Consider the following 13869-nt stretch of genomic DNA (forward strand, 5'->3'; position numbering starts at 1 on the left):
CATTTAACTAAAGAGACTATACAGATGAAAAATAAGCATATGAACAGATGTTCAACATTATCTCCGGGTCCAAATCTGAGGGCGAAGGAAAGGCAGAGTTTACCAGTAGTTCTCAAAGAAGGAGCTATGAAAAATATTATCATCATCGACATTGTAATTATCATTGTTAATCATTAGAAAAATGGAAATTAAAACCAAAAGGAGATATCACAACATACCCACCAGAATAGCTATTTTTCTTTAAATAGTGTTAACCCTAAATATTGGAGAAGGTGCAAAGAAACTGGGTCATTCATTCACTGCCTTTAAGAAGGCAGTTACCTTCAATATGAAAAATAGACTTACTACAAGACCAGGACAAAAATCACAGAGAAAAAATTTTTTAAATGTATGCAGAAGTGTGTATATGAATGCTTAGAGCAGCTTTTTTTCCCCTAATGACCAAGAACTGGAAACAACCCAGATGGTCCTTCAGTGGGTACATTAAAATCATGGAGTACTACTCAACAATAAGGAAAAAAAGAGCTGTCGATGCAGACAACAACTTGGATGAACCTCAAAAAAATCAGTCTAAGTGCAAAAAGCCAGTTTCAAAAGGATACATCCTTTTGATCCATCCATGAATCCACTTACGTAATATTTATGAAGTGACATGATTATAGATATGGAGAACAAATTAGTGGTTGCTAGGGGTTAGGCATGGGATTGAGACGGGGTGGATATGGCTATAAAGAGACAGGACAAAGGAATCTTGTGGCAATGATACAGTTAAGCATCTTGATAGTTGTTGACAGTTACACAGAGATACACATGTAATCAAATTGCAGAGAACTACATACACACACTAACATGCACAAACGAGTGCATGTATGACTGGTGAAATCTGAATAAGGTCTATGGATTGTATTAATGCCAGTTTCTGGATTTTGATGTTGTATTATAGTTAGGCAAGACATTAACAATGGGGGAGGTGTTAAAAGTTATATGTATATAATCAATTTTGCAGTTTAACATTCTATTTTTTAACAACTCAACATTAAATCATTTGGAGAAAAAAGGAGTCACACAATGACGTGAGAAGAGGAGGCTGGGAGCATTTTTAAAACAAGAGAAAGAACATGGCATTTACCAATATAAACTATATGTATTGACATCTCACTTTTATATCCCTGTTTTATGGTAAAGAAAAATTTAAGAAAATAAATAGGGGCCTACTAACAGAAATTCCAGGCAGGCTGGTGAGTTGGCACTCAGCCAGTGAAAGCACGCAGCATTCCTTGGTATAAGGGCACTGTCCAAGTTCATGGCATTATTATGTCTCTGATTCCAAAAGCCTTATTGGGTAAAAGCAAGGGGACTTTCTATAAACATCCTGTTTCTTCCAAACGATTTCCTAGAATAATAATGAAAAGTGATAGTGAAATATTAAAGGAATAAACACCAAGTAAGGAGATGCTTTTGAAATGACGCCTGGGAATATTTATACTTTACTCACTAAGACTTGAAACAATTCTCTTTGCCTATCAGTGATAGCACTATTGGTACGACAGAATCACCAGCCCACCAAATATTTCCCTTTCTGTTATACTTTTCCCTGAGTTGGTTGAAAGTCTAGGACCTTCCATCCCTGATGTGTATTGGGACCAATAGGAAAAGAGATCCCAAAGGAAACTTGAGAGGAAAAGAAAAGGGATTGAAGGTGAAGGGAAAGGGAATGATTCCAGCGAGAAAAACAAACCAACAACAACAAAACCAAAGAAACCCCATGCCCTCACATGAGTTTGTCAGAGAAAGCCAGGTATCTAGGACATAACTGATGGCTACAATTTCCTGTCCTGCATATTCTCAAAGGCAGAAGACAGAGAATAGGAAGCAGGCCCTGCCATATAAAAACCCATGTGGAAGATCTCCATCTCAGGCTTCCCAAGTGTGGCAACTCACCCATAATACCAAGGATGAAATGGCATGTGTAGGTTGTGGGGGAAGAGATAGGGAATGGGAATCTATCAGTATTTCCTTGGACCCTGAATTAAGTCTAACATTAGAATTTTTGCTGATTAACCTATCTATCTTAATAGATATTTACAGTCATAACTTTTACTGAATAAAATAGACCTGTCATAATTTTAAATTAAACTCTTCAGGGGCCAGATAAAAATTACATTTGGGCAAAAGTGTAAGTGGATACTTAGAAAATCTAGCGAGAAATTTATTTGCATTATTGGTTACCTTTGAGAGGTTTATAAGGTAGGAGTCTAATCAATCCACATCAACCGGTAAATAATAAGAGATAATTCATTTTCTTTATAATATAACAATTAGTTTTTATGCTTCTGCCAAAGGAGATGGATTTGGAAGTGTGACTAGGTGGTGAAACCAGTGAGAGAGACAGTTATGATGAAAAAAGAAAAAGAAAGAAAGAAAGGAGGGAAGGAGGGTGGGAGGGAGGAAGGAAGAAAGGAAGGAAAGAAAGGAAGAAAGGAAGGGAAGGAAGGAAGGAAGGAAGAAAGGAAGGAAGGAAGGAAGGAAGGAAGGAAGAAAAAAGATGGGTAGAGAGGAGGGAGGAAGAAAGAAAGAAAGAAGAAAATATTTACAAGAATATTATTCTCAGCTTTTTTTTGGATAAGATAATGAACATTGGAACCTGTTTGCATGGGTTTAAATCCTGGCTTTACCACTTACCAGCTGTGTAAACTGGAGTGAGGTATATCTATAGAACATTACTTATAATCTCTAACTATCTTGCATGATAGTTTGTGGTCTTGTGGAATAAAATTAAAATAGACACCTAGAGTTTTCTTTGCTAAAGGGTTATTTAATCTGCCTTTTCTCTCTTTATGTTAAGGTTGTTTCCTTTAATATAATGTTTAAAATTGTTTTCTGCCACTGAAAATGAATTTTGCTAGAAACTACTATGTATAGTCACTGCAGAATCTGAGGGTCAAGGAAAGATAGGGTTTACCAGATATGCTTCAAACAAAGAGTAATGAAAAAATACCATCATCATCATCACACAATCAATAGCAGATGTAACACCCACTGAAAACATTATGGCTTATTAGAGCTTTCTAAAGAATATCAATAAACACCAATGTTAAAGGAGCAGATATGACATTGATAAATAACATAAAGCAATGGAAATGGCAAGTAAGAATGGAAATATAAATAAATTATAAATATATATATATATATATCACAGGAGCTATTTTGGAGCAAAATATCATATTCTATTGGAATTAGATATTACACTGAAGTAGATTGTGATGTTAGAAATGCAAATCACTAAGAAAATAACTCAAAAAATATAGCTAAAACAATCTACTGAGAAGTAAAAATGATACTCTAAAATATTTTTAACACAAAAAGAGCAGTAAGGGAAAAGGAATATTAAAGACATGAGACAGAAAAAAAAAAACAACAATAAAATGACAGGCATTAATCCAACTGTGTTGATAATTGCAGCATATGTAAATAAACACTCCAATCAAGAAGGCAGAGATGCAGTTATCTGTGTCTATGAGAGACAAATCTAAGGTTCAAAAACACAAATTGGTTGAAGTAAAAGAATGGAAAAAGATACATCATGCAAACAGTACCCATAAAAGACCTGGAACGGCTACATTAGTATCAGTCAAAAAAGACTTTAAGACAAGAAATATTACTAGATAAAAAGAGATCCATTTCTCAGTGCTAAAAAGATCAATACACCAGGAAGACATAACAAGTGTAACAATTATAAAGATATATATACACTTCAAAATAGAGCCACAACATACATGAAGCAAAACCTGAACATTCAAAGAAGAAATAGACAAAAATGTATAGATTGGAGATTTTGATACTTCACTTTAATAATTAGAACAATTAAAAGCAAAATAAGTAAGGCCATAGATTTGTGAACCCAACTAACATATATAGAACACACCACCAAATGACTGAAGAATACGCATTCCTTTCAAGAATGCATGAGACATTTCTCAGGGTAGCCTATATGCTAATCCATAAAACAAATCAGTGAAAGCAAAAGGAATGAAATCATACAAAATATGCTCTATGACAACAAGAGACTTAAATTACTAATAAAAAAAAGATATCTGAGAAATTCCTAAATATATGAAAGTTAAAAAACAAAATTCTAAATAACTCATGACTCAAGAAATTTAAAATATTAAATTAGAAAATATCTTAAAATGAACACTAAAAAGTTATGTCAAAACATATGTAATGCTGCTAATACAGTGCTTAGAGGAAAATTTTAAACTATAAATTCTTATATTAGAAAGAAATATGTAAAGTCAAGAATCTAATCTTCCACTCCAAGAATTTAGAAAAAGTAGAGCAAATCAAACACATAGTAAGAAGGAAGGAAATAACAAAAAACAGAGCAGAAATTAATGACATAGAGAAAAATAGGAAAAAGAATCAATGAACCAAAAATTGGGTCTTTGTAAAAATCAACTTAATTGATATTCTAGCTAGACTGATCAAGAAAAAAGGTGAGAACACATAAATCATCAAAATCAGGAATGAAAGAGGGGAATCACTTCATATCCAACAGAAGGTATTATAAGGGAATACTATAAATAACTTTATGCCAACAAAATAGACACCTTAGATAAAATAGAACTGTTGTCATGTATAGATATACAGACTTTCTTTATTAATTGTGGGTACTGCTACAAATTTTCCAAATGTCAGAATAATGCACATCCTATTATAGACAGTGATAGCATGGTGTGTCATATTCCTCTTCAGTGTTTTATATATTGTAAATACATAGTAGAATCTATCTTGCCTAATGAGTGTATCTAAACCACCAGACATAATTCCATTCTTATTAAGTCACTGTGTCACATTCGGTAGGTTACACTGTCAACCACAATTAGCACTTTCATGTAGCTAATCCCAAATCCAGTTTGGCTGATATTCCACTGGAGGAAGGGTTCAAGTTCTTGGTCCCTGTCGAGTTGGAGAAGAGCAGTCAGTTCTTTCTACCTCCTCAACTTTTTCTTCTCCTTCTTCACCTCAAATTTAGAGACAGGGATATGGAGTAAAAGGGTCTGATATGCTTCACAAACCTGCTGAGATTCACCCTGAGCAGGAGCTGGTTCAGGACCCATTGCGTGGGGATACCAAGAGAATATATTTTAATTTCAGTGTCACGGAGATTGCTCCAAAGATGGCAGGTAACAGATTTGAAAGGTTTTTAGCAAAGTTTTATAAGTTGCCCAAAGGAAAAGCCCGGGACTTGAAGCTAGACATACTAGGTTTAATCCTACTGCTTATAAGCTGCCTATCTGAATAAGTTATGACACCTCTCTGAGTCTCTGTTTTTTTAATCTGTAAAATGAGAATTTTATGTAATTAGTAATCTCTGAGATGCCTTCCAGATCCTATATTCTGTAACTATTATGACTTTAAGCTTGGTGATGGTTCCACCCATCATCCCCTCCTCATACTAATCACAAGGGGATATTTCTGCAATGTATCAAGGACTCAGGAAGGCCACCCCATGGGATTCTTTATTTATTTAATTATTTGTAAAGAGATTGAATGTCCCATTCTTCATGTACTCCCACTTATTTCTCAGTTTCTTTGAATGCTTGATATGAGGCTCGGCAGCGCTTTATCTTTGGGATCAAAGGCAGAGTAGAAGGAACAATGGAAAGAGGACAAAAAACATCTAGTTACTCAGGTCTGCTGCTGGCTTCTGTCTAGCAGTAGAAACCTGAAGTGCGTCCCACAGAAACAAAGAGATCCCTCGATCACTGTGTCTATCCACCAACAGAGAGTCTTCAGAAACACGCCCATTGCATTGAGTTAGGTTGGTCCTAGATGAGAAATTTATCCACATCTTTTCATAACCAATCCCAACATCCTCTCTCTGAATAGTATCAAAGACTGATTGGGCAACCAAGCTTCCTTCCCCTGCCCCTGTTTCCCCATTCTGAGACTCTCTTTCTCTTATGATACATACGGTCAATTTACAAGAAAACGTTTACATGTATAACTACTTAAAATCTGTATTTACTTACAATGTTTAGGCCTACCACTGTAAATGGATAGAGTTGAAAAGCACAACAATTTGTATGCCTTGGCAAAAAGCAAGTCCTACATTTGTCAAGAACTGAAGGTCAAAGGAGATAGGCAGAGATCACTAGAAAAACAAGTTATAAAAACAGATTTCCCTAATAGTTTTACCAGATTTTCCCTATACATGCTACATTTTCTTGTTTGAAGTTTTTGGAATGCAGTGCTGTGTTTTCAGTAACTACAAAAGAATGATAATGCATTTTCTCATAATTGGGAATTATCTTTGGAACCGATGATATGCTGAGTTTGCTATGTCCTTAAAAACTAAACATTACAATAAAATGATTGCAGACTTTTGTCTGGGAACTGTAGTCTGGTAGAATGTGACTATAGAGGGAAAATTGTTTCTGCCTTCCAAGAAAGTCTAGTTTCCTCAATATTCCAAGTCAGTAAGACTCTTCCTTTAGGGGAAGCAGCTGGATTCTGTGTGAGCTCATGGGGCCAATACTTTCAGGAGTCGAGGGGCCTTTGCAGCTGCCTCCACCAAGCCAAGTATTTCTCTCCTGAACCCCGAAGTCAGCCCTGAAATACTTCCTGTTCCTTTCTGCCACCTTCAGACAGATCTTGAACTGGGTGAAATCTTTGCCCCAAAATGCATAGCTTTGAATCTTAAGTTGTTGATGCTGGTCAGTGGCTGAATGTGAATATCATTTGGCCATGTTTTAGCCAGACAGCTGTTGAAGTTTAGCTAAACTTAGAAACTCATAAAAATGACTCCAAACATTCCATATGCATTCTTTAATTGTTTTTCCCTGAATCTGCTTGGGGGAAGTCTCTTAGCAGATGTCCTGACCATATGCAACCATCGTGGTAATTAATTTTTATAACTCATGGGTCATCCCAATAGATGACCATGGATCTGGAGATTTTGAAACCCCCAATTAATTATCTCCATTCAAGGTCCACACTGATGGGCTTACTTTCTCTAATGTGCTATTTCCTCTCCTGGCAAGTAAGTACCCCTTCTTCGGTGATTATAGGGAAGTTGTCTTTTATTTATTTATTTATACATTTTTTTAACCAAGTAACATGATTTATTCTTGAGGACAAAAGGGTCACCCACCATGCACCCCACTTAATATTTATATTTGCACCTTGAGTGGAGGTTTATTTTTTTAATTAGAGAAAGTCGTGGTTTTATAACTCAGGCAAATACTGCTAACCCCATGAGGTTCGGGGCTCTCTCGCTGTGGCCTTTTGAATGCTCTGATCCCCTTCCAAGAGGGCTTTGAGGTGAAACAAAAACCTGTCTGGTGCCAAAGCCACCCAGTCCTGGGCTGATGGAGGTGGTCGGGCGAGGTGGTTCGGACCAGCCACCTGGAACAGCCATCGCCATGATACCAAACGAGAAGTTGTCTTTTAGACTTCTATCAAAGTCATGCTAAAAATTTACAAGACAAACATTACTGAGAAGGCCAGAGCAGTGTTTTATGAGATCTTTGTTGGCTTCTTACAAATATAGATTGGTTATAAAAGAATTCTTATTTAATTAATGAATTGTATTACTTAATAGATTTGCATTTTAAAATTATGATTATTTTAATCTGTATGTCCTGGTTATTCCCTTAGCACCTTTAGGAATACAGAATCCCAGCATCTGAGGGGGGCTGAGAGTGAAGTTTGTTTGAAGTGAAGTTTCAAAGTTTGAAACTCAAAGTTTGTCTGAGTGAAGTTTGACCACTGAGGAGGTCCAGAAGCACATCTTTTGTCACCACATAAAAGCGTCCGTCCCCCGATTTAAACTGTTCCAGATCCCATATTCTGTCCCTGTTTACTCCGTTAATGAGCTTTTCTGGGAAGTAAGTTTTGTTGTTGTTTTCAATCAGCTTCTCTCACCTTAAGAAGTCCTGAGAAAAGTAGTGACCAATGAAGTAGGAGAAAAGCTAAGAGAAGTGGGGTCCTGGGAGCTGTGGGAGAAATGAGTGGTTACCATGTCCATCTGATGACAGCCCATGTGAGGTGACCGCTGAGAAGTCGCCTTTCACCTAGTAACAAGGAAGTCTTTTTAATAGAGTGGTGGCAGCAGCATAATTGTCGTGGATTTAAGGAAAAAGGAAGGAGAAAAACTGCAGGCAGGGAGCATAGCTAAAATCATCTAAGAAATTCTGTAGTGAGGAGAAGCAGAGAAATGGATCAGTGAATTCGGGGGTAAAAGCAGGCCAATGTTTTTTGGTTCTGGTTTTTCCTTTAATGGAAAATATTACTGGGGGTATTTTTTTCTTGGTTTTTTTTTTTTCTGATTGTAAAGTAATGATTCAAGAGAAAGAGAAAAAGTCATTGGGGCCACATCTAGGAGGAGGTGAGAGGGGATAGGCAGCAAGGGGTGCGCTTGGCCTTTATTGGAGAACAGACCATTCATCCACACCGGTGAGAGGGAGGGCAGGGTATGTGGTCACACACGCATGTAAGTGGGTAGATTGCTGGTGCAAGAAGGATTTCAAGGGAATCTTCTGACTGCTTCTATTTCTTCCATGAAATAGGAAGCAGTGATTTTAGCTAATTTACGTAAAGCCTCTGCAGAGAATATGAATCCCTTAATTCCATTCCAGTACTATACAACTGCTGAATGAACATTTGCCCAGACGCTTTTCATGTATTTATGTATTTTACTTTCTGTTTATAAAACTTCTCATTCAACTCATTCCTTCCTCTTCTGTATAATTATAGCTTCAAACTCAACCCAGTACTCCCAAAATAAGGAAAAGCTTGCGGAGTATACTTGAAAGTAACGACTGTGTGCGTGTGTGTGTGTGTGTCTGCACTTTTTTCTCCTCAACTATTTTCCAAAGGACTCTGAGAAGGGTTGTACCAAAAGGCACACATATAATATGACTGACCAGATGTCCCTGGGGCCCTGCATCTGTCCCCCGGCCCACCTCTGAGTTCAGCCACAGAAGTCGTAGGGATTCAGAATAATCTGGCACTCTTAGTATCCTGTGTCAAAGCTTTCCACCCAAAGGCCTCCTCTGAAGCCTCATCCAGAGCAAGAATAACCGAGGAGTCTCCATCAATGTGGGACAGGAGCTGCGGGATAATCTAAGTGATCAGTCTTCTTTATATGCAATTTGTTTCACTGGATAAAGGAGGCAATCTCATCCTTCAGTGGCATTTCAGCCACTCCCCATCGCTCGCATTACTGCCTGAGCTCGGCCTCCTGTCAGCATTATGGTGAGTTGTATAATTATTTTATTATATGTCACAGTGTAATAATAATAGAAGTAAAGTGCACAATAAATGTGATGCGCTTGAAGCATCCCGAAGCCACCACCCTCCCCCACTGGTCCGTGGAAAAATTGTCTTCCACGAAACCAGTCCCTGGTGCCAAAAAGGTTGGGGGTCGCTGCTCTAAAATAAGCTAACGATGTTTGATTCACTTTGTAATTAAGCTGGTACATCCTCTCCCTTTGGGAAATGGTACATACTTCAGATTTATAAAGCTATGAAAAGGCAAAGCATGTCACACCTGAAACAACACTGCCTTTCGGTTTAAATGAAGATGTTTGCTGAGATAAGAATGCCTAGACTAGTTCAAAAAGACTGTCCTATCCTACTGCTTGCGGCCAAACCTACACAACCAGAAGCAAGCAAGCTAATGCCTGTTGTTCCTGTGGAGCTATTCAGTCTATAAATAGTAGTTTTGTGAACCATTACTAGAGAAACTTCTAATAATGCAGCACTCCAAGTAGGTAGAGGGAGTTTTGTTTTTTTCTGAGAAGTCTAAGATCTATTCCAAATATTGGTTCAGGGCTTCCTGGGTATGTTACCCCTTGTATCAGCTGGAGTTCAACCAGAGAAACAGAACCAGTAGGAGATGTATATTAAGAAATTTATTGTGGGGCTGACTAGACAAGTCCAAAGTTTGAAGGAAGGCAGGCTGGAACATTTGAGCATTAAGCAAAGCTGTTTCCCACAAGTAGAAATTTCATCTTCAGGGAAGCCTCAGCTCCTCTCTTAAGGATTCTGAATGGATTAGATCAGGTCCACCAAGATTATCTAGGATAATCTCTTTTACTAAAGTCAACTGATCACAGTTAAGTCACGTACAAAATACTTTCATAGCAACACCTATATTAGTGTTTGTTTGAATCACCGGGGATTGTAGCTTAGCCCACTTGATACATCACACGGACCATCACACCCCTAAAGAAGAATTATAAACTTTTGTAGGCTTTAGCAACACAGAAGCAGTCTGCAAAGCTTGTTTGGATAAAAGTAAGCAAGAAAAAAGGAATCGTGAAAACCTCTCTTCTTGGCAGTATCTTTCTGATGAAGTACTTTGTAATTAATATGATCAGTTCTTCAAGTACAGCACTGATCCAGCTTAAGTATTAGAATGCCTGTAACTGAAGTGTCTCAAGGTCTCCAGGGATTCATGACGGAACCAGACATATTGCCCAGAGAATCCCAGTCACAAAGTTCTGATTTTCCAGGACATCTTTTGCAAATTGACTAATGATCTTTGAGTAGTTAACATCAGAAAGATCCAAAAAATCTCTATCAGCGTAATCCCAGTGATATTACCATGGTCCCAGAAGATGTCTGCATTAACCAGACTTCTAGAGCATGGACTAGAGACACCTCTCATGCTACACAATACCTGCACTAATAACATCAGGACAGCTATGACAAAGACTGGTAGCTTAGGGTGTGACACTGGCCCTTGTAAAGACAGTCTGACATCCAGGGAGGTCACTAGCATAGATTTCTGCAGTAACATCCTTACCTTGTTGAATCCTCATGCCTGAAATTCTTTATGTAAATTTCAAAGCCTAACCTGAATTTGTATAATTTACTTTTCTGGAAATGTTATCTGGTTTAGCATTGATAGATCCATCATGCAGAATAAAAGAATATGTCCTGCCAATCTGCTTGGCTTATAATCCGTCTCTATTCAGAGCTGAGTTCTGAGTGGGATTTAAAATTTTACTGAATTTTCAACTATCCTCTTGCATTAACTCTAAATAAGTATGGTTGTAAAGTTAGAGAAATAACAAAAATTCTAAATACAAAGTTGGAACTAACATTGTACTTTCAAATGTATTATCCCTTCAGGTAGGCATTAGAGGCAAATAATTACACATTCCATGATCAAGTTGTTAACACATTTCGGAAATTTACTTGTTTAAATTTTCCTCAGAGACTGCATTAAATACTTACACATATTTTTGAATAGATAAATAAAATATACACCCATATAAATAAAATTTGGAGTCAAGGCAAGTTATCAAGTGAATAATTTTACCTTTGATCAATGAGTTATGAAGTTAAAGCTATATACGGGTATGTATCACTTAACTGAATCTGAAAACAATTTTCAAGAAGGATTTCTCCAAAAGTCTCTCCAGGTGTAATATACATATATACACTTACAGGAGTACAACATCAATTTGGATACATATTATTGGATATGGTTGTTTTAGAAAGTGATTTCATATGGGTAACACTTTTCTTAGGTGCATTAAAATTGTTTATATCTAATTTAAAATTACCAATTCATTATCACTCTACTAGGGAGTGTGATGGGGCGAATTATTGGTAGAATGTTTTGTTGTTCACCCATATGCACCCACATGTCCTTCTAGACACATGGCTGGATTTTACTTTTCCATTTTCTTGTAATTGGGCAGGGTCCTGAGACTAGTTCTGGACAATAGGTTGTGAGGGAGAGTGATATATGTAACTTACTGACAGTGATAGTACAAAGTCCACGTACAACTTCAGTCCCTGTTCTGCTGCTGTGACCAAGCAGACCATGTGTGTTCCATAAGATGCCGATAAAAGGTTGTACAACATACGGCCCCCTGAGCTCTGTGTGACTATGTGGAGCCGAGCCCCCTCCAGCCCATTCTGGACATGTTGGGTGAACAAGAAATAACTTTTCTTTTGTTCAAGTATGGAGTGGTCTTTGTAGTTGCCTGTTAGCACATATAAGGATGAAACCAAGCCAGACTCATGTTGTAAATATTTATATATTTTCTTACCTTATAATTTAAAGAATGTTGGGCATCATTTGATACTGTGGTGAGACCTAATTAATGTATCAGTTCCATTCTCTCTTTCACTACCAGGCATCAATTATCAGGTGATCACTGACAGGTAATAGAATTGTTGGGGTGAGTATTCAAAGGGACCTAGTTATTATTATGGTTAGGTGGTAGAAGACTGATTTCAAAGACCCAGAACAGAACAAAAAGACCCATAAAATATAAAACTCTTTAGTTTACTAGGTTGATGCAGAATTAGATTATGCTTTAAAAGTCTTTCTGATTAGGAACTGGCTTTCCAAGATGCTCATCATCACTAATTATTAGAGAAAGGCAAATCAAAATTACAATGAGGGGGCCTCCCTGATGGCGCAGTGGTTGAGAATCTGCCTGCCAATGCAGGGGACATGGGTTCGAGCCCTGGTCTGGGAAGATCCCACATGCCGTGGAGTGACTAGGCCCGTGAGCCACAATTGCTGAGCCTGCGCGTCTGGAGCCTGTGCTCCGCAACGAGAGAGGCCGCGATAGTGAGAGGCCCGCACACCGCGATGAAGAGTGGCCCCCGCTTGCCGCAACTAGAGAAAGCCCTCGCACAGAAACGAAGACCCAACACAGCCATAAATAAATAAATAAATAAAATTAAAAAAAAAAAAAGTACAGTGAGGTACCACCTCAACCAATCAGAATGGCCACCATTAAAAAGTCTACAAATAATAAATGCTGGAGAGGGTGTGGAGAAAAGGGAACCCTCTTACACTGTTGCTGGGAATGTAAATTGGTGTAGCCACTATGGAGAATAATACAGAGGTTCCTCAAAAAACTAAAAGTAGAATTGCCATATGATCCAGCAATCCCACTCCTGGGCATATACCTAGGCAAAACTATAATTTGAAAGGATACATGCACCCTATGTTCATAGCAGCACTATTCACAATAGCCAAGACATGGAAACAACTTAAATGTCCATCGACATATGAATGGGTAAAGAAGATGTGATATATATATATAATGGAATATTACTCAGCCATGAAAAAGAATGAAATAATGCCATTTGCAGCAACATGGATGGACCTAGAGGTTATCACACTAAGTGAAGAAAGTCAGAAAGAGAAGACAAATACCATATGATATCATTTATATGTAGAATCTAAAATAGGACACAAATGAACATATCTATGAAACAACAAACTCATAGATACAGAGAACAGACTTGTGGTTGCCAAGGGAGAGGAGGAAGAGGAAGGGAAGGATTGGGAGTTTGGGATTAGCAGATGCAAACTCATATATAAGATGGATAAACAACAAGGTCCTATTGTATAGCACAGGGAACTATATTCAATAGTCTGTGATAAACCATAATGGAAAAATATGAAAAAGAACATATATATGTATAACTGAATCACTTTGCTATACAGCAGAAATTAACACAACATTGTAAATCAACTATACTTCAATAAAATTTTAAAAATTATGTCTAGGAATTGGTTTTCCAAATTTCAATTTAAATTGAATTCATAGGCAATGTCCTATCTCGTAGAAGATAATGCCGAATTTACTTAAGTCAATTTTCACTAATGTATTTTAAAAAATAATGTATTTAAAAAAATCACCACACTGAGAGAAGAGCCCTGGCAATAAATGGAGATAATCTGTGATGGGAGGCATCGTTTAGGATACCCGAGGTCCAGAATATATTCCAGTCTTGTTCCAGGTGGACACTCCTGTGTGGAAACTGACACTTTGCAAACAAGATGTGTCATGAGGACGGAAGGAAAGGGATCAAAAAGAACTG

The sequence above is a fragment of the Eubalaena glacialis genome, chromosome 4, assembly GCF_028564815.1.
Source record: "Eubalaena glacialis isolate mEubGla1 chromosome 4, mEubGla1.1.hap2.+ XY, whole genome shotgun sequence".
In the NCBI taxonomy this organism is placed as follows: domain Eukaryota; kingdom Metazoa; phylum Chordata; class Mammalia; order Artiodactyla; family Balaenidae; genus Eubalaena; species Eubalaena glacialis.